At 41.5% G+C, this 25,429-nt stretch overlaps 1 protein-coding gene across 1 annotated transcript in view; it reads right to left on the minus strand.

Annotated features, from left to right (window-relative positions):
* The window catches only part of LOC150075779 (cardioacceleratory peptide receptor-like), a 50,459-nt gene that overhangs the window by 24,520 nt on the left and 510 nt on the right, over positions 1-25,429 (minus strand). The window lies entirely within an intron of this gene.

Raw genomic sequence — 25,429 nt, forward strand, 5'->3', positions numbered from 1 at the left:
CTGAGTAATGTGGTGAAGCTACCTTCGGGGTTCGGTAAATCTCTGTCTTTTTCTCTCTTCGAAAGATGTTCGTTATTTGCTCCAACGACCTCGTTAATCAAAGAGCGATCTGTGAAGGAGAAGAAAGTGGCAATTTTCTCAGCAATTGTCCAAGATTTCTTAAGTGGATTGCCAGAGCGTTTTAATTACCTCTAGCGTGAAATTCCTTTCTCCACCGAAGTTTAATATCAGACAAGAAATTAACTATTTCCATTAATACGGGCTTTTTGGGGTGGAGGGGGGGGGGTCCTGGGGAGGTTTCCAATAGATGGAAATTGAGCAACTGCCGCTTCGGATATAGGCCTACCATCATAGTCTACGCTAAATTAATTTATTAAACAGCACCAAGATTTCCATCACTTGCGCACGAAGTGCACCATCACCACCAACGAAGTAATCTTATTCTCTTTATTACATCATTCAAACTAGGATGGTAGGAAAGTCTGAGGGAATTATGGGAACAAACTAATCAACTCAATTAATTTTAATTTCAAATAAACATTGACTGTACCAAAGTAATCAAAAGTACTTCAAACTGGAAACAAACACTCTACAAATTGAGTTGGATGAAAAATGATCTCCAGTCTCAGATGCGATGGAAATCCTCCAGAATAATCCCTTGGTAATGAACTTTTTAAGCTTTTCTGGAGTCCAGATTACTTGACAAGAGAAATGGCTTTGATGATGAGGAGGGAGTGGTGTCTGAGAACCGCCCGTTTGAATTCATCGGGCGAGGGATGGATTAACCTTCGACTCATTTGGACGTCCACCGACTGGAACCAGAAGAGAGCGAGGGTGCACTATTAGTCGGCCACTCAACCCATACCCTCGACGCAGGTCGTTCGGACGATCATTTCGAGTCAACAATTGCCGACTGTTCCCGTGGCTGCGCACCAATGAAGATTTCCTCTCGGCCACGATCGGGGAAGTGCGGGGCGCGCGTATTTCGCGTCTGATGCGGAGTAGAAAGTTGCGGCGGACCGTGACGCTTGTTTAGAAATGGAAGCGGCGTTTCCACTTCCCCGTCGTTTTCGGATGTTTTATTAAACCCCGTCGCTCGTCGATAGTTTTTGTCGCCGTAATCACCCGTGATCGGTTTCCTTGCGGTCTCTTCGGTCGCTGCACTTCTCCTCCGTTTCATCTTTCTTTCTTTTCTTCGTATTTGCGACGCTTCTGACCGCCGCTCATCAGTTCGCATCACAGACGCCGATTGAAGTCGGGGATTGCTTCGGAATGAAATCTTCAAAGAATCGCGGCGTTCATCTGTTTTTGAAACATCGGAATTACTTCGCTTTGTGCGAGAGAGTGGTTTCCCCTCCCGCCAAAGCGCATTCCCCTCTTTTCAGTCGAGCACCCCTTCCCTGCGCAACCCTGTCATCCCGATGAAACTCTTCTTCTTCCAGTTGAACCTCCCTAATGAGGATATTAACCTCGCTAACGATATAAAACAAAGTCCACCATCCTCTAAGATGCACCAAAACAGCAAAACTTGTTGTGGCCCTCAACTGCGCTGCAAGGTCCCAAACCCGTTTCGAACTGGAATCAGATCTGGGCTTGAAATTGAAGGTTGACCGCGTTGTGTTTCTGAGACCACCGTTGTACTGGCAGTGTTTTGTGATGAGGAGCTTTGTCGTGCAAATGTTGATGACACACATGCGCGCCCCCCCAAAGAATTGGCATTGTGCCGATATTTGTACAGCAGTGGTTGGTGTGTGTAGGAGAAGAGGATCTCTCTGGTGGCATGGCAGCTTGGTATCAGTAGCAACCCACTTTCACCTTCCAGGGTAGAGCTGTAAACTTGCCCTAAAGCAGAAATGCAGGCTTGAAGATGGCCTGTTTGGGTCTGTTGGGTTAACTGTCCTCTCCTTCCAGTAAACCGATTAAATCCTTACGTGGTGCGGTCTTCACTAAATCAAATCTTAAAAATGTATTTCCTTTCGTTTAATAAAAAGTATTAATTAAGCTGACTCTGTGCTTCCTTTTCTCTCTATTAATCTCTCTCGCTTATTCTTTTTTCTCTTTCTCTGTTCATCTCTCTTTCTTTCTCTCCTTTTTTTCTCTTTCTTCTTCCAGGGTAGAGCTGTAAATTTACCCTAAACCAGAAATGCAGGCCTGAAGATGGATTCCAAAACAGAAATCGGAAACGTAGCCAATATACTTGGTTGTTGAGACTTTACCTCTCTCTAACTGTTTCTAATTGTTTTTCCTCTTTCTCTCTCTCTCTCTCTAATTCTTTCTTTTCTTTTCTTTTCTGCTCTTTCTATATTGTCTCTGTCTTTCTTTCTCTCTTTGGCTCTTTCTTCTTTTCTCTTTTTTCTTTCTTTCTGTGCTCTCTATTTCTCCCTAATTCTTTTCTCTCTATCTTTGTGTTCTCTCCCTAATTCTCTCTCTCTCTTTTTCTCTCTCTCTCTCTCTCTCTCTCTCTCTCTCTCTCTCTCTGTTCTCTTCCTTTTTCTTTCTCTTCTTGTTTCTTTCTGTCTTCTTCTCTTTCTCGCCCTCTAATTCTTTCTTTTCTTTTCTTTTCTTTTCTTTTCTTTTTTCTCTTTCTACGTTTTTTTCCATTTCTTTCTCTCCTCGGTTCTTTCTTCCTTTCTCTTTCTTTCTGTCTTCTTCTTCTCTCTCGAATTCTTTCTATCGTTTTCTTTTTATTCTTTTTCTGTTTTGTTCCTATCTTTCTTTCTCTCCTTGATTCTTTCTTTCTTTCTCTTTTTCTTTATTTTTGTCTTCCTCTCTATCTCTCTCACGCTCTTTCTCTCTCTCTCTCTTTAATTGTTTCTTCCTTTTTCTTTTTTTCTCCATTCCTCTCATACTTTTCTCTCTCTCTAGCTCTTTCATTTTCTCTTTCTATCGTTCTTACTTCAGTTACGACGATTTATTTTTCCAGTTTTTCTCTTTTTGTTTCTTTTTTGCATTTGCCTCTTTCTGTCTTTTCTCTCTCTTCCCTTCTTTCTATCATTTATTTATATATTGCAACTACATGGTAAGCTAAACGTCTGGACACAATCAGGAAGAAATTAAACAACCCGTTTTTCAATTTTCTATTCACCAATTTTAAAAATTTCTAAAAAAATTCAAATTTTGAATCAAAGAAAACCAAACGATAACGGAAGGGACAGATTTTTTGCAAATATTTATGCCCGTAACGTTTGTTAGTTGGAACACAAGATCGTCTATCACCATAAGCGTGTCTTCTTCTTAGGGCCTCCATCGTTCTTCATCTTTAATCGGATTTCATTTATTTAAGGGCCGTCGCGAAGTAGAAATTGGAAATGCGAGAGGGAGCAGACAACATCAGATTAATAAGTCGGAGCAAATCCTTCGTTCTATAGACGCTCCGTCTAACCTGGAAGCCGTCAAAGAAGAAAGCAAATGGAATTGATCTCCGGACTTGAAAGTATTAATATATCTCGTGCATACATCTCTAAGCGTGTGCGCCAACAGATCTTCGACTCGAAGAAAGAAACTTCAAAGATATTGCTCGCGAGACAACAGACAACCCTTGTCTTAAAAATAATAATAATAATCCGTCGCAGTTGTTTCTTTACATTCCAGACTTCAATTAAATTGGACAGTCACGCGGGAGATACATCAACCAATCAAAACGTTAAGAATTCTTCGAATCCTTTCCATCCTAATCCCAAAATCTTCGATTGTCTTTTTATGTTTGTTTTTGGTTGACCTACTGTAGACTAATGAAACTGTCGAAGATTGTCTGACCAGCGAAATCACCCACTGCCATTCCAATAAGCTGACCTGGCCTTTACAAAGATATCTGTTGAAAATATCTTTCCATCTGAAGATTCTAAAGATCTTTTTCTTGTATTCTTCCACTCAGATTTCAGTTACCTGAGAGAGGAATACTCGAAGTCATTCGACACCCTCTGAGATGTTCGAATCCGTCTCCCGGTTGCGTTTCTCTAATCAATTCTCAGCGGCCACCGCTTTGCGTAGAAACGAATTAATTGTAACCTTGGATGCACTTCGACTCCTCTCTTCGAACATTTGTTACGCACCCTACCCTGTAATTACTCGGGGATCAAATATCCCACGAGTGAAGCCGTTGCTTTACACCCAGCACCACAGTTGGAATGTTAATCATTCTATCGCGCAAACGCGGCTATTAATTTGGACCGCAGTGGTGAATGGTGGGGTTGATTTTAATATACGAAAATGTCACCCCGAAATATAAATATCCGCATTCGGTCTTCGTACACTTCGGATAATTGCCCTTGACCGTCTAATTATTTTTGATGGAATATCTCCAATCCTCCATATCGAGAGTTGTATCGAATGAGTGGATGGATGGATGGATGGATGGAAGGATAGATATGTGAAGGTTTCTTATTTAGCATCTTTCATGATAATTGATCACGTATCTGCAGAGTTTATTATAACTGGGATGGATATTTGCAGGGATGTACAATGACTTGCACGAAGTAACCCTTGACATTTCTGAAAACAAAGATTCATGCATGGAAGAAACCTGAGCAACTACATCACCCAGAGAGAAAGAGAGACAGACAAACAGGGAGAAGGATAAAGAGAGAGGAAGAGAAAATATAGAGTTAGACATAAACAGACGAAGAGAGAGAAAGAGATGAAAGACAGAGACGGAGAGAACGAAACGAAAGACGAATCAAAGAGAATCAGAGACAAATAGACAGAAAGAGAGCAAGAAGAAAGAGATAAGAGACAAACAAACAGAGAGAAGAGACGAACAGATACAGGCAAACAAACAGAGAGAAACAGACAAACAGGCTGAAAAACCAGACGAAATATAGACAGACAGAGTGACGAAAGACAGACAAAACAGAAAGGCAAGAAAAAGGGAAGACAGACAGGGAGAAAGAGATAACGAAAGGGAGGCAAGACGGAAAGTTAGAGACAAATTGCACAAACAGAACAGAGAGAGAGAGAGAGACAAACAGATAGAAATATAGGGATAAAATATAGACAAATAGACAGAAAGAGACAAAAAGATAGAAAGATAAATATGAAATACAGACACACAGACAGAGACCAGATACAGACAGACCTACAGACAGACAGAAAGACAGCGACAAAATAGAGACAAAGAGCCAGAACGACCGTAAAAAATCGGAAATATAGAGACAAAAAACAAAAGTATAGAGACAAAATATAGACAGAAATACATAGAGATAAAATGCAGACAGAAAGATATAAATTAAATACATACACACAGACAAAAAAATAAAGATGACATATAGACACACAGACAGTGACAAAATAGAGACAAACAGCCAGAAAGAACGAGAAAAAGAGACAAAGAGCCAGAAAGAACGAGAAAAAGAGATACAGAGCCAGAAACACGGAAAAAACCCAGAAATATAGAGGCAAAATACTGATAGACAGAGACAAAATACAGACAAATAGAGACAAAATACAGACAGAAATACATAAAGATAAAATACAGACAAAAAGATAGAAAGATATAGATGAAATACAGACACACAGACAGAAAGATAAATATGAAATATAGACAAACAGACAGAAAGACCCGAGAAAAAGAGACAAAGAGCCAGAAAGACCGAAAAAAACAGAAATATAGAGACAGAATACGGAAAAGAATACCGAAAGACAGAGCCAAACAGACAAAGAGAAAGAAATAGAGAAAGAGACATAGACGAAAAGAGAAAATAGAGAGAGAGAGAGAGAGAGAGAGAGAGAGAGACAAATAAGCAGTGAGACAGAAACAGACATAGACAAAGAAACACAGAGAGAGTGAGACAGATAGAAAGATAAAGAAAGCAGCGACAGACAGAGGGACGGAAAGAAAGAAAGTCAAAGAGATAGAAAGACAGACAAAATATTAAAATATTGACAAAGGGACAGGAAGAGACGAGAGACGAAACACAGACAAATAAAATGAAAAACAAAGAGAAGAAGCAAGACAGAGAGAGAGAGAGAGAGAAACAGAAATCATAACAGGTACCGAGCCAGAGACAGAGAGAAAGAGAAAGAGAGAAGGGAAGAGACAAATAAAGAAAGAAAGAGACAGACGCCATTTGTCTGGTGGTCCGGGCTTATCAGAAAGCGTTTCTGTTTCGTTGATGGAATAAAAAGAAGGTGAAATTATTAAAGGCCGCCATCATTAGATCCTTCTTTCTCTCCAAGTGCGCTTAGTGCAGCTTTCGAGCAGCCACTTCTTCGCAATCGATTTCGGGGAATTCCGAGTGGGCTTTCAAGTGCACGCGCCATTCCCCCCCTCCCCCCAACCATTTTATTTATTGTGATCGTGAAAAAGCCATAACACGACAAATGAACTCCGCGACTATACTTCATCCAACCCCTCGTCGTGTATGCAACGCGATTTTTTAACGGAAGGGCAATGACCTTCCGTAAGACCATAATACCCGAATGACCCAGATAGGAGCCGGATCGTGATGAACTCCCTTTTCACTCACGTGTCTGCAAATTCTTCGGCGAAATCCATCCTCGGCGTACATCGCTCGGAAATGCGATCAAACTGTATTTAGGGTGCAGTCGCGGCGATCCGTTCTGCGGAACCGTAAATATTTATCGTTAACGGGGGGGGGGGGGGACGACAAGATTCTCGTGCGGAGCAGCCGAATAAACAAGAGGTCACCCGAAAGCGGAACATTCTACGCCATTAACATCGTAATCGCGGGACGATTGTTCCTCGGTTCACAATCCTACTGCAGCGGACGCCATCTTTATATTTATTTCCGCCATCAGCAGAGCGGGAGATCCTCGTTGTTATGCAAGACGTTGAGAGACGAGTCCGTCGATTTACAACGAAATCGACCCCGATACGAAGCAGTCCGTCATTCGCACTACGACGTACACGATTGGTTGTTCATTTCGCAGAGTGGTTAGAGCCGAAATTGTAATTTGAAGAAACGAAAGACTGAAAGAGAAACTATCTGCCTCCAGTCTGTACGATCAACTAAATCGCGCGTGTATTTAAAGATTAAGAAGAACCAGTGGTGGCAGTGACTCCCCTCTCGGTGGGTTTCGGGAGAATAGATCAAATTTGTCTGTTCCGACTCCTCCTACTGGCTGTCCGGTGTCGAACTGTGCTGCGGTAGACAGCATCGCCTCCTTCAAGAAAGAAGCCATGTTTGACAACTTACAACAATGTTATAAGATGCAGGAAGGATTAAGTTTACTTTGGAAATAATAGTTTCAATCGAAACATCGAAAAGATTACACTAACTGTGGCACGGATTCCAAGATATCTGGGGAAGTCTGGCTCCAGATTTGACCATTCTTCCATCTGGATATTTTTCAGCTGCTTTATTGTGTTTTGGTAGAGAACTAGGAAGCTGAACTGCTTTTTCCAACGTATCTCAGACATTCTTAATTGGATTCAGATCTCAAGAATTGAAGTGTAAAACTTCAGTTCAAATCGAGGCGATGAGACCACATGATTCTTTTCACTGTACCACAATCCAGTTTAGGCATTGGCAAAAGCACTCCAGTCGAAGTGGCGTTTTTAGAGGCACACGACTGTCAAGTGCAGATTCTCTAACTCCTCTTGGAAATGGGTCTTTCTTTGCCTAAGTTGAATTTTTCAGTTGGACCTTTGTTCTCAGGACCGACTTTCTCCCTTATTTCTTCTTTTGCAGTTGCATTCCCCTTTCGTCTTCCTCTCATCATATATTTCGAGATGGTTGCTCTCGACACACCAATGATTCCTTTTTGATGTAAAAATATCTTTGGCAGCACCTACTAAATTTTGGACTGAACTCAAACTAATCTGTCACGAAATTTTGAAACGGAAATGGCCCAAATTACGTCACTTCCTAGTGCAGTCACAAAGGTTGATTCGATAGAATAAGTAGCTGGCATGAGTGTAAACCTTTACATCGTTATTTCGGACTGTAGTAAAACCGCTTGGTAACTAAAATGCGAGACGGAAATGACGTCAATGACGTCACTTCCTACTAGAATTTCGTGCTTTTTTTTACCCAATTGTGGCCATACGTGCTCAGCAATAGCATCTTTCTGGAAATCGGAATGATCACTTTTCTTCCCTATGACCGAATCTACTAAGAAGCCCCAGGAACGCGCACAGTATTGAGTAAAAGGTTTCTAATTTTTTGGTTTGTAAGTGTAGTAGCTAATACTAACCTCCCCTCCGTCTTACTTAAGGATTTTTTTCCTTCAAAAAGGAGCGATATCTCACAAAAAAACTTTATGGGCACTTCATTCATGTCTCTCCACCTGCTCACCCTTCAGAAATCTTCCCAGGAATGCAAGTTGCGAAGTGAATGTTGCTATTCGATGTTGACAGAAGCAGAGTCAAAACAGAGAGGAATTACGACTGGCTTCTTCCGTCCTCTTTACCCACCACTTAACGTTTCACGGTAAACACTTAAATCTTTCTTCCAGGGGGCTCTTAACTGCATCCCACATCACTAAAAACTTCCAAAGCATGCGGAAATGCTAAATGAACTCTCCAAACGCATTTTTCTGTTGCTGATGCTGCCTGCTGAACCCACAGAAGAAACCAACTTGGATACTTGTATAAATATTTGTTCTTCTGCTTAATACGTTGTCGAAATCACTTCAAGAAAACGAATGTCGAGACCACTTTTGTATAATTTTCAAACACATAAGAATCTTAATTAGATAAATGTCGAAAGAAGAAGATGAAATCTTCAAAAAGATTTGTCGAAATCGTTTCTTAAAGATATTAACGATTCTGAAGATGGATTTCAACTGGGCTGTTTGCAGATGCTTTCGCCGAGAGAATCACCTCTTTGACCTTCACGGACCATTACCTCGTGTATGGAATCACTTCTGAAGACAATAAAGAAGTCCCTCGATTGAACTGCAACGCCAGAGGTGACCGTGAAGCGCGAGATGCTGCACTCATTGTTAAGGGTTAATGTAGCGTGCTGTTTGCTATTGGCTTCCACGTGACACCTTTAAAACGCCTGTTTGGTAAACACCCGATCGGTGGGAAGAGAATCGTGAAGGTGAAGAACCTTTCTTTAAATACCTCAGAGCGCTACAAGAGACATGAAGTACACTCCTTGTGGTTATCGTCCATCGCTGGTAACTATAATTGCAACAGAACTTGAAATCCAACAGGCGTCGTCCATCCTCCAGATTTATTGACATCGTCCATGGTATGATTTAGAAATTGGGTATCTTGTTGTATTGTGTTGACAAGTGTCCATTAGACAATATTGTGCTTGAGATGGTTTCCATGAAGAAGTCCATACTTTACAACTTCTAATAGGGTGTGGGAATATAGGACCTGGCCAAATTAATAGCACCATGAGTTAATTTGTGTTTTTGACCTACGATTTTCTCTAATCACTGCTCGGACTCGACGTGACATGGAGCAACAAGGTGTTGAAACGTGATAAATATGGGACTATTCATGTAACAGAATTATCTTCAATTCTTGGAATGATATGGGCACAGGATTGTGATGATGAACAGACCTTTCCGGCTCATCCCACAGAGACTCAATGGATTTATATCGGCAGAATGGGTTGACCAGGAAATTCTTCTTATGTTCCCTAAACCACTCTTGCGTACATCCGTGCATTGTCATCTTGAAATCCCCTTCTAAGTACCCTTATCCATAAGAAAAAACACGCCTGGTGTTTATTCTTATTGATGTTCAGATATGCTCTGGCGTTCACGATGTCCTCCAGTAGGCTCAAGGGACCAAGGACACACCTCTAAAATATAGCCCAGACTATTACATCTCCTACAGCAATTAGTACTGAACATTTAATGCTTGGGTAGGACGGTGGCAAAAGTGTGTAAAGTTCAAAGGGGAGTATTTTGGGAAGGAGAAATCCACAGAAGATTCAGATGATGGCAATTAAAATAAGATCTTTTGGCCAGTGAGTGTTTATAAGACATTTATATAATTGCCTCCAACATTTAGACCCGTTGAGGTCTGCATTTTGGAGAAAAAACTTTCTGAATTTTCGGTTATCTGGGAGTAATTTGAGGAATGGTTTTTAAGAAAATTTAGTCCCAAATAGAAACCTGTGAATACCTTATTTCAGCAACTAATCGTTCTTTAATTCCATTCAAAATTCCTCGAAAGAAAAGGAGTTTCACGCGTAATATTGTTTCGCTCAATCTCGAGGAGTTCTTTCAGAAAGAGTTTCGCTCCTGGATGCGCTTCTTTATTTGCAGTTGCAGGATGGTAATTCCGAGCACGGAACAAAATTTATGGTTGTATTTTTGAAAGCGGAGTGCGCTGTGTCTGGGATCCCCAGTTGGATGAATGCCAGACTGTTAAGTGCGAGGAGTGGGTTTTTTCTTACCATCTGTCAAGCGGAGAAAGATGCGATGGCGTTCTGTTTACCTACGGTTTTACAATTTCCTCCAAAGAGTGCAGCGACAAATCAAAACTTGTGAACACACAAAAATACCTCATTTTCCGTGGGCTTCGTCTCATCTTCGCTCTCTTCTCTGAGTGTAGGAGAACCTTCAACAGAATCTGAGTACGCCATCATTGCTAAATAGGATTAAATTTACTCCGACAGAGGGGGCACAAAATCTTAGCTGCTTACAAGATGCGATGAAACGATAAACCCAAAGGAGAGGAAACAAATCGGAAACCCTTTCTTCTGAATTTGATTATTCGTTTCTTAAACCTCAATGATTTGATATTAGCATTAGAAAAGGCACATGATGCAAGTAAGCGAGCTTATGAAAAAAAATCTTCCTGTCCAAATGAGTGTCCAGTTCTGCCTTGAACTTATTTAAGTTGTTGACCTCCACTCCAACAGATGGAAATTTGTTCCATCTATCAACTATCCGCTGGATAAAGAAAAATTTCCGTACATCTGTTCTACAATTGTCTTTCCTTAATTTGAATTTATGCCCCCTCAGTTGAGTAATCTGAGCAAGCAGAAGAATCCCATCAACATTTCAGCTTGCTGAACACATTCAATGTCTTATACACCTCAATCAGATCACCTCGCAAGTGTCTACTCTCCAGGCGCTGCAATTTCAGGAACTTTAGCATGTCTTGGTAAGAGCACCCCTTCGTTCCCCTCATCACTCTTGTTGATCTCTGTGCTCGTCTAGCAGCTCTACATCTTTCCTAAAAGGAGGACTCCAGACCTGTATGCAGTAACCAAGGTGTGGCCTGACTATTGCCTTTTACAACGGACTAATCACCTCCTAATTCATGTATATCATTGACTAGACACCAAGAGCCGCTCTGGCAGTCTGTGTGCACTGCCCAGAAAACTTCATATCTGACTGCACAATTACTCCGAGGTCCTTTTCACTCTCTACCACTGTCAGTGTAGTACCACAGAGTTGATACGTTACTCTGGGGTTACTGTTTCCCATATGCAGTACCTTGCATTTGTCAATGTTAAACTTCATTTGCCATCTCTCAGTCCATTTGTCCAACTTATCTACATCCACTTGGAGTAGCATAGTGTCATTAACAACCCTGCTGACCTTCGTATCGTCTACAAACTTGGACGTTAAGCGTGATATTCCATCATCAATATCATTAATGAGTATAGAAAAGAATAATGGACCCAACACTGAACCCTGGGGGACTCCACTAATAATATTGGTCCACGAAGAGCAGTGTCCATTGATTACCACTCTTCTTCTTCTTCCACTCAACCATCCTTTTATCCATTGTAGCAACTTGCCCTTAATGCCATACCACTCCAATATTGCAATGATAAAGACTCAAAAAAATTGAAGTTGAGGCTCCTCTCCTCATTACTACGGACGAACACCATAATTCCCAACAATTGCACGCAACTTGCGCACTTGGACATGGACTACGACTGCCTGCCTTTCAACTTTCAACTCGTTAAAACTTGTGTAGATGACGTAATGCGTGACGCAATATCCGGGAGGTTTATCGTGATGTATTTCCGTATTTCAATAAATGAGACGTTGCAGTAAAACTATTTCAGTTCAATTAAGAAGTTTGTCTGCTTCTGACACGTTTGTCTCCTTTAATGAGGTTGTTTAAAAGGGATGCTCTAAAGACTTTGACAAGACGTTTTCGATAAAGAACATCTTGAAGAAACCTTTCAAAGCGCTTTGATTAAAAGAGGGGGAAAAATCTCGCTGTTGGAATCCTGAGTTCCCTCTTTAGTGAGGAGGGGGAGGGGGATGTCGGATGGTATTAAGAGCTTTCGAAATACCAGAAGAGACCAAAAGGCCTAAGTGAAGACGAGAAGAGCTGAAAGGTATTCGGTTATAAGTCTTAATTAATGGAGGACAAGATTCCTCTTCGAGGCGATATTTGAATGGGGAATACGGATTTAAAGCGCGTGCAGCCAGACCACGGCGAGCGATTAATTTGGGTAGTCCGCAGAGAGCGACATGCCGTGTGGGCCATAATTGGCGAAATGAGCGCCACTTGGGATAAAATGTGTCGTAATTACGGAATAGCTTCCACTGTCCCCCTCCCCCTCCCCTCCCTTCCCTTCCCTCCCTCCACTCTTCCAGAAGTCGTGTCGACGTCCTCTTGGCCGCGTGCGGGAGGTAGGAAGTAAATCAGTTGGCTACGCGCGCGAGCAAAAATCAATCGGCGACTTTTCATTTCGGTGAAAGCGTGCGGCTCGTTTCGTGACCTCGCGCGCGCGTGAAAAAGTTCCAGTCTCGTGCATGTCTAATGGATACGACAACTGATGCGACCGCACATTTGTTTTCCGGTTTTACGGCCGCCCACAGTTGCGGTGCGTCGGGGGGGAGGGGGGGGGGAATTACGAGAATCGCGATTTTGGTCGCGTGGTCGGAGAAAGAAGCTCGCGCCGTACTTCGTTTCTTAAGTAGCCATGACGACAAGCGATGGACGCCGTAACATGGAAACTGGAAGGAGAGAGAGAGAGAGAGAGAGAAAGAGAGAGAGAAAGAGAGAGAGAAAGAGAGAGAGAGAGAGTGTGTGGGTGGGTGGACCGGATTCTTGTAGAGTTGATGTCATTCTGTTCGTTTTCAAGAAAGGAGAAAACTTAACAGTAATTACAAGTGTGGTCCAGTTTCAGTTGTGTTCAGTTTTGGGCGCATCACCAACTTAGGCCATCTTGCTCGTGCACATTCTCTGTAAATTGGGTGTGTTCTGTGGTCGATTTTCTCTTCGTTGGACGAAAAACCTGAGTTTTTGGGAGAAAAATCCACGCTACTCTGGTCCGAGACCAACCAACTCAGCCACGTTGTCAAAAAGGCCCATAAAAATTCCCGACGTCATCGAGGACTCGAACTCGGGTCTTTTCTAGCCTGTGTGGAGAGGAAAGAGATTCCATCAACTGCGCTACACACGAGCGCGTCCTCTTAGGTAATATTTCCTAAAAGGTATTAAGTAGTCAATAAATTGAACACCTGCAGATTCTAGAAAGCCTGGTCTCTGTTTGGGATGTCTGTTAATAGCAACTAAGGCTGTGAGGAGTCATTATATCGTGTCTGTAACTGACAGGATATCACAGTAGTATCATCACCGTCCTCCCCACACTGGGTGGAAAAGGCCCGGGTTCGAATCGACGCGAGGAACTTTAATGAGCATTTTTCACTCCGTGGCTGAGTTAGTCGGTCTGAGCCGTACATAACAAGGTCGCCCCCCTGAAAGTGGGAGGGGGGAGGTTGGCAACAAAACAGGCAAAAAGAAAAGACACTCAATTTACAGACAAAATAAATATATGGGTAGATGTAAGAAATTAAGGGTGGTCCTAATATAATAATTTGAATTTTGTAACTGAATGTATCTTTTGGTCGATTTACTGTTTTCTGGACGATAAATTCGACTTTCCGGGAAGAAAAAACTATGAACTATCGCCCGAAGCCGACTAACTCAGCTACGTCATGAAAAAGTCCCCCGTGTCACTCACGGGGATTCGAACTCAGATCTTTTCCTCCCTGTGTGGAGACGATGGTCATTGTATACTGCGAAGGCTTTCTCCTCTGGTAAAGTGGATACAAGAACACCGTTTTCACTTCCATTCATTTGCAATCGCGGTGGCCAATAGGGGGGCGCCTTCTCTTGCCCCATTTCTCTTTGTTATTTTCATTAATGACCGGGCTCACGTAACAACATTCAGATGTGAACTTATACAAATAACAAGATCTGAAGTAGACGGCAACCCCATTTTTCCCCAATAATTGAAAGTTTGGTACCGATGGCATCGTTTCGGCAAAGAAGTCCCAGTACTGCTGCTGCTGCTGCAGGTTTACTGGGACAAATGAGGAGAATCGGCATCAAGGTTCTGGACTTGAGCATCCGTTGGCAAGAGTCTGTCAGCTGAATGTATGGCGTTGTTGAACTGAGCAATGATGATTGTGTGCGAACAGTGAATGGAACTTTGGTGAATCCAATTCAGAAGAGGTCGTTCACCGTGCTGTTGTTCTTCTTCTAGTGGATTTAACTGTGACAGGATGCCTTCTTTTAGTTTAGATTAGGGTGACCAGATGCAAACGGCCTGGTATAGTTAATTATCTTTCTGTCCTGGTCATAATGGCTTTAAATTTTTTACTTCGGTTTGTGACCAAATGATCGAGGTAGGATTCTAAAAGCACTTCAATTAATATATTGCGTTAAAACTATGCTCCAGGAGAACGGATTTTCCAAGAAAATATGAACAGTTTTTATTGTGATTGAAAGATTATAAATTGCAAAATCTTTTAAATGAATTGCAGATTTTTCTCGAATACAATCTGAAAACTCAATATTGGTGATGACCTAAGGCATTGCGAATAACAATTTTGAATAATTATTCACGAATTTCCGAAAGTATTCTTTCAAAATTTCAATTATGTGATGGAACACAAAGAAAGAAATAATTTTTCACTTTCCAGGTGTGCCCTTGAAATACAAACTTCGAAAAAACAACGACCATCGATCACAACAAGACTTCTTAAGCCATCGTCCTTCAACCTCCCCCTCCCCCTCCTTTTATCTCTTCTAAAATTAAATTTTCAAGCAACGAAAACCGATTGAATAATAAGTTTTCATCCACTTGGAACTCCATATCAATAATATTACCTTTATCTTTTTCTCCCAACTTTTTTAAAAGGGTTCATTCTATAAATCTGAATTTATAGAAGCGGTTGAATCCACTTTTTATAGATGCTTTTATACTCTACTCTACCATTAATATCCGGACAGGAAGGTGACCCATCCAAGCAACGCGTGTTATACAACTATAAATATACGCATGGACCTTCGACGAGACAATTATCAATGCAAGAAGCCGCTACCGACAGAGTTAACAGACTTCCAGCGCGGAAAGACAGTAGGGTGCCAGATGAGAAGTAGGCCTGTACATAACATTTCAATAGCGATGAGGATCTCTAGATAGACATCTAGTGATGTGATCTGCTGATGGTAGAGAATTGCTGAACCTGAAATCCTCCGAAACATGAACTCTTCCTGAATCATGAAATCCTCCGAAGCTGACGGAACGTGTGCAACACGCACAGGCCCTCGGTGAGACGATTGGGACATATTTCTGGAGCAGTACAGGATGCTGCACGATATGGGTTACCACAGTCGTGCATGGCGTAACGCCTGTTGTTGGACCGTAGACGAATGGAAAGCTGTATTTGGAGTAACGAGTCACTCCACATGGTCTACTGGTGTGATGGGTGTGCCTGGGTATGGCAGATACCCGAAGAAAGTTACCAGCCAGACTCCATCATCCCGATAGTGAAGTTTGGCAGAGCCAGCGTGATAATCTCTGGCTGTTTTTCATGATTTAGCCTTGGACCATTGGTTGTTTTGGATAAAACTGCGAATGCCGAGGTCTATCTAGATGTTCCGGACGATAATGCGTTACTTATGTTGTAGAAGCACATCGGGGAAGTCCTTTACCTATATATCATTACAAGCTCCATTCATACTGGATTTCAGGACATCAGAGTCGAAAAGTTGGGCTGGCCAGCCCAGAACACTGACCTCAAATCCTACAGAGGACCTGTGGAATGAATTGTATCGTCGGGTGTTTGTCAAGAAAGACTGTCAAAGAATCAGCGCAACACTTAAAAGGGAACAAATTTTTCTTCAATACTAATTTAAGAATTTCGATCGTCTGATGCACGTAATTCGTAACCTCCCTTATGGAATTTTCGGAACATTCAATTTTATTGATTACTTATTGAATGTGCCAAGAACACTTGCAGGACCTGCATATCATGGAATTAAGCTTACCTTAAATGGTTATAAATTTCGGCTGCTTTTCTTCTGCAGAGAAAATGTCTTCTCAATACTTCGATAATTTTAAAACTCGATCGATCACTTGGTATAAACTTAACCAGAGAGCTGGAAGGTGCCAATAACATTCATAACGAACTATAAATGGAAATAATATCGGATTCTTGAGCAACATCAATGGAGATTGCAAATCAGATTGCCCACTTGAAAGAGCGCCTTTTAATTCACAAGAAGATGCTCTACACGACTGCACAGGAGTGAACTCAAAATCCCACCCCTTATAGACAGAAAGAGAAGGGAAATATGCCTAGCTGAAATCCTCTTTTCTTAGAATCTTCCGTTGGTGATCTTACCAAATACCAAAGCCTTTTATGAAGTATTTGGTAGATCCAGTTTGAGATTGAAAATGAATCCTACAAATGAAGATAAAAGGCTGTATTGAGGTATGTTTATTATATCTTTACAAGCGTGCATTCGTGGGATGATTTGCATACACTTTCCAGCTCAGGTAGAGCTGAATCTCTCGGGTGGAGCTCGCTCTCGATGGATTCAGGTAGAGCTGAATCTCTCGGGTTGTTTTCCCAAATGAAAATCCTTAAATTTGGCAGCGTTAAAATTAACCGCCATTTCTTCAAGGGTGCCCAAATCATTCTCAAGAAACGTGGCCTAATTAAATTTTGTAATGCAACCAGGGGAGTCGGGTTAGTCCCAGTCCTGGTTATAATATAAAATATGCGTACAGAGTTGCACGTGCCACGAATAGATGGACGAGAAACACGACTGCCGAACAGCAGGGCGGCGTTCTGACGGAGGTGATTCGAAGTGATGCGTCGTCACACCCACGTGTGACTTAATGAACGGTGTGTTGAAGACACTTGACACCGCTCTAACTCAAGTAGCGTGACAGTATATTAAAGGGGCGAGCGATGGGATTTCGCAGCGGGGAACACCACTCCTCTTGGGCCAGCGAAATTAATAAACTCTCTAATTTGGGACAAAATTTATGACGGTCGTCAGCACGCGCTTCTTGTTACGACTACCAAAAACTCCCCGACTTTCTTGGCACGGTGCAGTAAACGAACAAAGAGTAACAGCTGTTTGTGGGTGGTCGACCAATTTTCTGCTTTACGACAAGCACTAACTGTAAAATATCACGGAGGGGGTCCAACAGAATGCGTATGCAGATGTGTAGCCTCGAGGACCCTGTTTCGCCACAACTGACAGGCCAGTTTATATCATATAAATAAATAAATTATTACTCTGATTTCCTTCTTGGTGTCCGAGGTTTGCAGCGCTTATCTGGAAGCAAGTGTTTAGTAGTTTCGTTGACTCTTTCAGTTGGAGCTGTCCACTCAGCTTTTGACAACTTTAACTGATTTTCCTGGATAGAAAATACTCTCACTGGCCAAATATTAGCATTCTGTATTGAATACCTAGTATTAGGCGAAAAACGTTTCACCCAAATTACAGTCCGCAGACATCGTGGCATGGATTTGGATTCCATGGTATCTGATGAGGGAGTCTGGCTCCAGATTTTACCATTCTTCCATCAGGATATTTGTCTGCTGCTGTGGTCCGTAGAGAACTACCTGTGATGTGTCAGAAACTTCTACTTCTGACACATCGCAGATATTCTCAATTGAATTCAGATTTGCAGGCAACAGATTAGACGTTGGAAATATTCCTCGAACCATTCATATACATTTTTTGCAAAATGGATTCAAGACGACAAATTGTCGCCTTGAGAGAATTTATCTCAATCCTGTTAAAAATGAAGCATTCCAGGTGAAATTGGCCCGATACGAAAGAAAGACAATCGTTAGAGGTAACACGACCTTCTAACGATATGAGCATATTCCATCCATTCCAGCAAAACATACGCCATTGCATGATACCACCTCCAGCCGCATGAATGCTAGACACAAGACAGTCATGAGATTCATGTTACACTTTCAACTAGCTTGCAAAAACAAGCGTAAATTGGGATTCATCAGAACACATGATCTGTTACCAGTGTTTTACAATCCAGTGTTGACGTTGGTGGTACCACAGAATTCGAACATATCAATGTTTTACAGAAAGGGGTGACTTTCGCATAGATACGCGATTACCAAATCTCTGGCTCTTCAACACCCACCGCAGAGCTCGTTTGGAAATGGACCCTTCTTTCCCTAAATTTTTCAACTATTTGCTACACACTAGACACTATTTAAATTCCACCCTGTGCCAAGGGAAGTCTACAAGTTCATTGTAACTGTGTTTATGGCAGACAAAATATGGGCGCCATTGAACAAATGGGCGGTAATTTTGTCCAGGTTGTTTCCAAATGTTTTTTCCCTACGCTCATGGAGACAAAGTGCTTCATTCCATATATTTATTTCGAAATGCTAAGACTGTGGTCATATTCGATGGTAAAGATGAACCGGAATCATAAATCTGTAGCAGTATTTTCATTATAAACTGCAGTCCAAGTTAATACAACGAATTGTATGCCAAGACTTTAAAAGTTTCATTGACCTTATATGTCGTGTACTCCCCATCTAATAAACGGGCCTCCACCTGACAATTATGGTGATGAAGATGCTTTCTAATAAGACAGCAGTAACAAAACTCAGAGTATTATTAATTGAATGATGCACATAAAGAAAAATATATGGCTGACTGCTGTCTATGCGGGTTGGCAAACCATCTTCCTCCCTAACTAATTAAATAAAAAGTAAAATTGGTCATAAATAGAAATTATTGGGACTTCTACTTCTTGTAATATTCGTCACTTAGAATGGACAACTAAAATTGAACTTTCTCCCCCAGATTTTGGCTCAGCGCTAACCTTCTGTTTCCTAACGGATTAACTGCTCTTCAGCGAAGTCAATTAATAAATTTTCAGGAGCAGAACAGATTCAATGGCACATGTTCGTAAATTATTTAAATGAGTCCTGATAAGAGGTTACTTTATAAGTTGGAACACGTTGGGACCATGGGTAAAATTCTAAGAAAGATTATAGGATGGCTGCCAGGAAGGAAATACAGAGGATTGTGATTAATAGTTACTCTTCGGATTCGTCTAATGTTAGAAGTGGGATCTATCAAGGATCGGTTGCCTTGTTGGTATAATCACAGTCCTCCTCACGCAGGTTGTAAAAGATGTGTTCGAATCTCGTGAGTGACGCGAGGAATTTTTATGAGTCTTTTCAAAACGTGGCCGAGTCAGTCGGTCTCAGTTGAGGACAGCATGGTCTATCTTCCAGAAGGTCGAGGTTTTCGTCATGCAAACAACAAAACGTAGACGAAGAAATGGATTTTTAAGTTACGACACTGTCGGATTTGAAGTTCTCTGAGCAGCGTAGACAGGGGGGAAAGACGGGCCTAAAATGTTCTGTCAATGGTTTATTAAATATTTACTTGTAGAGATAGGGATGTCATAATCCCACTGTGGAAGACTGGACTTGGAACTTTGTGTCCAAGAATGGAGACCACATCTAAAATAAGACATCGAGCTTCTTGAAAGGGTTCAGAGAGGAGAAATGTGCCTTGTGAGATAAGCGAAAGAGCAGCCATAAGAAGAAAGACTTCAAATATGTGGGCTGGTTGGCTGATTGGTTGGTTTTTTTAAGGTTTTAAGGGCATCGGCGTCTTAGACCGTATTGTGTGTATATATTATGTCTGTAGTTGTTTGTCCAACAAAAAAAACAACGTTTCCGGTAGAAAACACCATGCTACCCTTGCCTGGGACCGCCTAACTCAGCCACTTTGTGAAAAGGATCCATAGAAATTGTTCGCGTGGTTGATGGGATTAAAACTGGCGTCTCTTCCGCTCGGTGTGAGAAGTATGGTGATTCTACGAACCGTGCCACTCCACTAGGGAATATATATGTGGGCTACAGAACTTGCTAAACAGCCATCTTAGAGAGGACCTCACTGAGGTGTACAGGGAGCTCTGAGAAGGAACAGTAAAATGAGCGAAGGCGAAATTCTGATACAGAAGGTGCGATAAACTGAAATGATGGAAAATAAATTTAGACTAGATTGTACCAATTTTCTTTTAACTAGCAATTTATTGATTACTGGAATAAGTTACCTTTGTGGGTGGTTGAGGCTGACAGCATGGGGATATTCAAAGGCCAGCTGGATAGTTACCTATGTAAGGAGAGAAAACTTAGGTTGTTCATTTCCTGTTTTATGTATTTTAATTTTTATTATTTTTATTTCTCCCTGATGGGGGGTTCCAGTTATTGTGGCATTGTCCCAGTGTGGTCTGTGAATAGAGGTCTCTAGTACGGCCTGAGGCTCGTACTTGTAATACGGTACACGTTCTTTGATCAGCTAGTATTTTTGCTCTAGTTCCTGGTCTATTATCCTGGCCACCTGGTCGTGTCTGTGAGTGCATTCCATCTGGATGATCACCTTGCATCCTGCAGTGATGTGCTAGATTGTTTCTGGGGACAGGTGGCATCGATGACACGTGTCATCTGTTATTAAGTCTATTGTTATTATTACTACTTCGCGGCTTGTGTAGGAAAAGCCTGTGACTTCTTTGCACCATATCCAGAGTTGCGTACGTCGGAATTGCTGACCAATTTGTATATTCAGTGTAATTTGAATTCCTCAGATTCATCTTTATTAAGTCCCCATGATTCGTCTTTATATTGTCCCCCTCATTCTAAGACATCGTGCATGTGCGTGCGTGTCCCTGCATGTGGTAAAGCACAATGATTATTTAGCTTTGTTCTGTAAATTGCATCTGGCTTCCTTTTCCTCCACAAACCCCCCCGACTCCCAAAAAAACTTTGTATTGGCTGTGTGGCCCAACACCAAGCTGTAAACACAAAGGAGACATCATGCTGTGTGGAAACTCTTCTTCCAGGCAACTAGCATTGTCTATAAATCCTATATTTCGCTGGCCATCAAACACTCCTATCCCATGCTCTTTGCCAATTAATGTGACCATCTGTCACCATTCCTGGTGGTCCTAGCCCTCCTATTCTGTGCTCTTTGGGTTTTTCTCTCTCTTCTTGTGAGCTACCCATTAATAATCTTTTGTTTTGTTTTCGTTTTCTTACCACACAGAGCATTGCCCCTGTTACAAAACATATAAATGAAAGAAAAATGAATACGAAAAGATAATCCTGAATCCTAACAAAGTAAAGTTACTTAAAAATCGAATATATGTATTCCCTATTAAATTTGCTCACCACATAAAAGTTAGGTGGTTGGTCAACGATTAGAATCAGCTATGTTGCTTCAAAAGGCCTTGTACTCTTCCAGAAAGTCCTCCCTAAGGAATCTACTTACTAAGCTCTGAAGACTACATCTTCTAGCCCTACTTCTTAGGAATAATGCTTATCGCTCTTCACCAATCTAGTCACCCATCTTTCCACCTTCTCCAGAAGTTCTTTATCTTTCTTTAGATGCAGCCTCCAGACCTGAACAGAATATTCCACATGTGGTCGAACCATCGTTTGATAATGACTTGCCGTCTGTTCGCACTGCATGTTGAACTTCATATCGTTCTGTATAGCAATCGCCAAGTCTATCTCCTCCTTTAATTCCTCTCCCCCTAATCTACAAGCTGTGTTGGGGTTTTTAATCTCAACTTCAATATACTTTGCGTTTTGTAACATTAAACTCTAGCATCCATTTTTTAAAATCATACTTGAAGTCTGTCCAAATCCTTTTAAAGCCTGATTCTGATTATGAACCACCCACCCATCCTCATAATCACCAAAAAATCTTCGACAGCTTCTCATGTATTTCCTCTTCAGTATCATGAAGGAAGATAAGAAACAAGAGTGGTCTGAGCACTGATCCCTGACGCATTTCACTTGCTACTCAAGTTCAGGATACGCATTTATGACCATAGTGGGTAGTACAGTTGGTATAATAATTGTCCTGCCCACACTGGTTTAAAAGACCTGAGGTTTGAATCTGTCAATGAGGCGATAAATTTTTATGGTCCTTTTTCACAACGTGGCTGAATGAATTGGTCTCAGCAAGGGTAGTATGGTTTTTTCCTCCCGGAAACTCGCCCCCCACTATCCATTACTGAGTTATCATGTTTTAATAGTTCTTAGATTTAGTGACAACTAAATCAAGGATATTTGATTTAGACATCCTTTCTGCCTTTTATTTATGCTAATGGCATTATCCTGCCATAGTGGTTGCTGTAGCAGTTGTCAAAGACACTTTCCTCCACAAATGCCCATCAGTTGAATTCTTTGTGAGTGAGAAACAAGACTATTGGAAATGTCCATAACCGACTGCAGAAAGTGTGGGGACGATGCTGTCGACCGCAGCACAGCTCGTCGCTGGACCAACAGCGTGTTCAACAGCACTGATCTATTAAGCTGCTCTCGCATGGTTCCAAAGGGGTCGAGATGGTTTCATATACGTCAGAGAATTCACTTAACGATTGAGTATCGGTACGCTTGTCCGGTACAAAAAACGAAATTAAGAAAAGGAACCAGAAGAAATTTATCTTTCCAAAGTGTTTTGAGAACCTTTTCTTAATAACAAATTCCTCTTTTGTTTCTTGACAAGTTTGCTTCAATTATTCACGCGTTCGCCCTGCATGGAGTTCGCCTTCTGAATTTTCATCAGCACTTCTTCAAGATTTCCCCTCACCAATCCCTGTTTGATTGCTCGTAAATCATTATGATATTTTCATCATCATCATTTGTCACTACATCTTTGTAGACCATTTTAAGTATTAGTCATCTCTTCTCCCTCTTTCTTTCTCTCTATTCTTTTACTTTTGGAATCTTTTTCTGTTACGATATCAACTGTTCTCTCTCTCTCTCTCTCTCTCTCTCTCTCTCCTGAACGTTGCCTTTCGCGTTTCTGTCTCTTAGAAATGACAGAGAACTTTTTTCTTTCGCCGGTCCTTCGTGTACTTGTTCTTTCTACCACGTCTCTGTTTGTCTCTCTCTCTCTCTCTCTCTCTCTCTTCCTTTTCATGCTGTGCCTCCTTTCATATTTGCTCATACTGTCACTACTTCTTTTAGCACAAATCTCTCCATATTTGGGCGCCTTCCGTGTTTAGTTTCTGCTTCTCGTGGTGCCTTCCTCTTAACTCCTCATTCCGTGCTCTTTGAGCTTTTTATTTTAAATCATTTATTTTGTTTTCTTGTCTTCCCTGATTATTCTCACGGGCTGCAATGTCACCCTCCAGATATTCAAACTCCCTCTGTCTAAAAAAGTCCCTGCGCCTGTTTTTTTTACAGAAGAGAAATCATTAACGGGTGAAGGAATTCACATTAGATTCGTTTTAGAGAAGGAAAGAAGTAACCCCGTATGAACTTATCCAGTGTCTGTACGAGAATGGAAGAGAAATGAGCGATGGTTAAAATGTATATTTTTATCCTCGTTGCTTTTCATACACTTGCTGGCCAAAAAATTAGAACCCTGTAGCAACTGGCATCAACAGATAGTTAAAAGTATGTTATGGAAAAGTAAGAAGTCACATGGTATGATCGCGAGTCCATGCCATGTTCTCTGGTATCGAGTATCCTTGAGGCTTCTCAGTTGATACAGTCATGGTAAAGACAGGGTATCATTCCGATTTTGAGAACAGCGTTATTGCTGGAGCAGTTTTAGCAGAATCCACGATTTAGAAACCCAAGAAACTTACTGGTGCGTCCAAAGCAACTATCTCAAAAGTACAATGAGTGAAAGATGAAAGGAGAATGCAGCTGAATAAGGAAGAAATGCGACAAAAAAGTCAGTACTCCAACAACAAGACCTCAGAATTTAAAGCGAATTATGCGCTTCAATAGATGATCTGGTGTGCAGCAAATGACTGAAGGTAAAGTAAGACTCATTTCCAACCATACTATGCTGCGTGAGTTGAACAATTTGTGATTTGGTACTCCTGTGCTTATACGAAAGCTATTTCTTTCTGCAAAAGTCTAAAGATTCGACTGGAGTGGTGTCACTTACGCCAAGACTGGACTGTGAAACGTTGGATAAAAGATCATGTAGAATGGAGACCCTTCGTTGAAAATTTGACGTTAACCACGTGAAGCCAAGTTTCCACGCTGTCTCGTATTCGCCACTTAAGCTGCTGGAAGTGGCATCGTGGTTCATACTGTTTGAAAGCCGTGTTACCTCCAAATGTTTCTGTCGTTTCGGACGCACTTCAGCCTGCAATGCTTCATTTTTACTCGGACTGCGAAGGATTCTATTAAGATGACAACGCAACTGTCCACAGCGCAAAAATTGTATCTGGATGATTCGAGGAATATTCTAGTTGTTCTGCTGTCATCCATTCTCAGATACGACTGATGCCACTGTCCGTGCGGTAGCACGGACAGTGGCATCAGTCGTATCTGAGAATGGATAACAGCAGAACAACTAAGGAGACAATGAAATGGAATCCTATCGGTAGAAGGGCAAGAAGAAGACCATGGAAAAGATGGATGATGTAGAAGGGGACTTAAAGACCATGATAATAAGAAGTTGGAGAAGTTTGACTTCTGGGAGGGCGTACTGGTGGAACATCGTTGAGAAGGCTAAGACCCACCCTGGGTTATAACACCAGAAGAAGATGGGAAGCACTGGAGTCATCATGGATTAGCATCCTTTTGAAGCTCTTTCGATACCTCGTAGAATCCATGCCACGACGAATCCAGGTTATTTTGAGGGCTAAAAGGGACCTGTTCACTATTAGGTAGGTGCATACCCAAGAAAATGGCCACTCAGTGTATACGTACTTTCACAAAACATAAAGGAAGTGCATGGTTTAATAAATTAGCGTTGAAATATATTGAGAGCTAATATGTCAATGTGAAGGGTGTTTACTCTTGGTATTATGCTTTAGCCATAATAATTTATGGAGGAACTCTACTGTATTAGAACTATAATAATTCTTAGTCCAAAGCGACCACTTACTCCATTCATGCTTAAAAGCTGGCACTGTATCTAAGGTCCTCTCCAAAAACTGCTAAAACGTTTCTTAAGCATTTCTTTCACCGAATTATTTTCATCAGCTCCTTCTGCCCAAAAAGGAAAGAAAAAAAAAACTTCCCCATCAGCTGAATGACACAGATTCCGGGGGTGTAGCCATCTGCTGTTCGCTTCACTTCATATGACGCTAACGCCCTCTTTATTTACAGAGGATGCATTGCATGGAAGCGATGTCTGCTCGCGGTAGCGAACTTAGCGAATTCAACAAGAAACTTCCGTTTGGTATTTTATTACCTGGAAATGTAGACGGGTTGTTTATTCAGGCGCGCGCACACACAGGACCCA

The sequence above is a fragment of the Mastigoproctus giganteus genome, chromosome 13, assembly GCF_048544385.1.
Source record: "Mastigoproctus giganteus isolate SK-2022 chromosome 13, ASM4854438v1, whole genome shotgun sequence".
NCBI lineage: Eukaryota > Metazoa > Arthropoda > Arachnida > Uropygi > Thelyphonidae > Mastigoproctus > Mastigoproctus giganteus.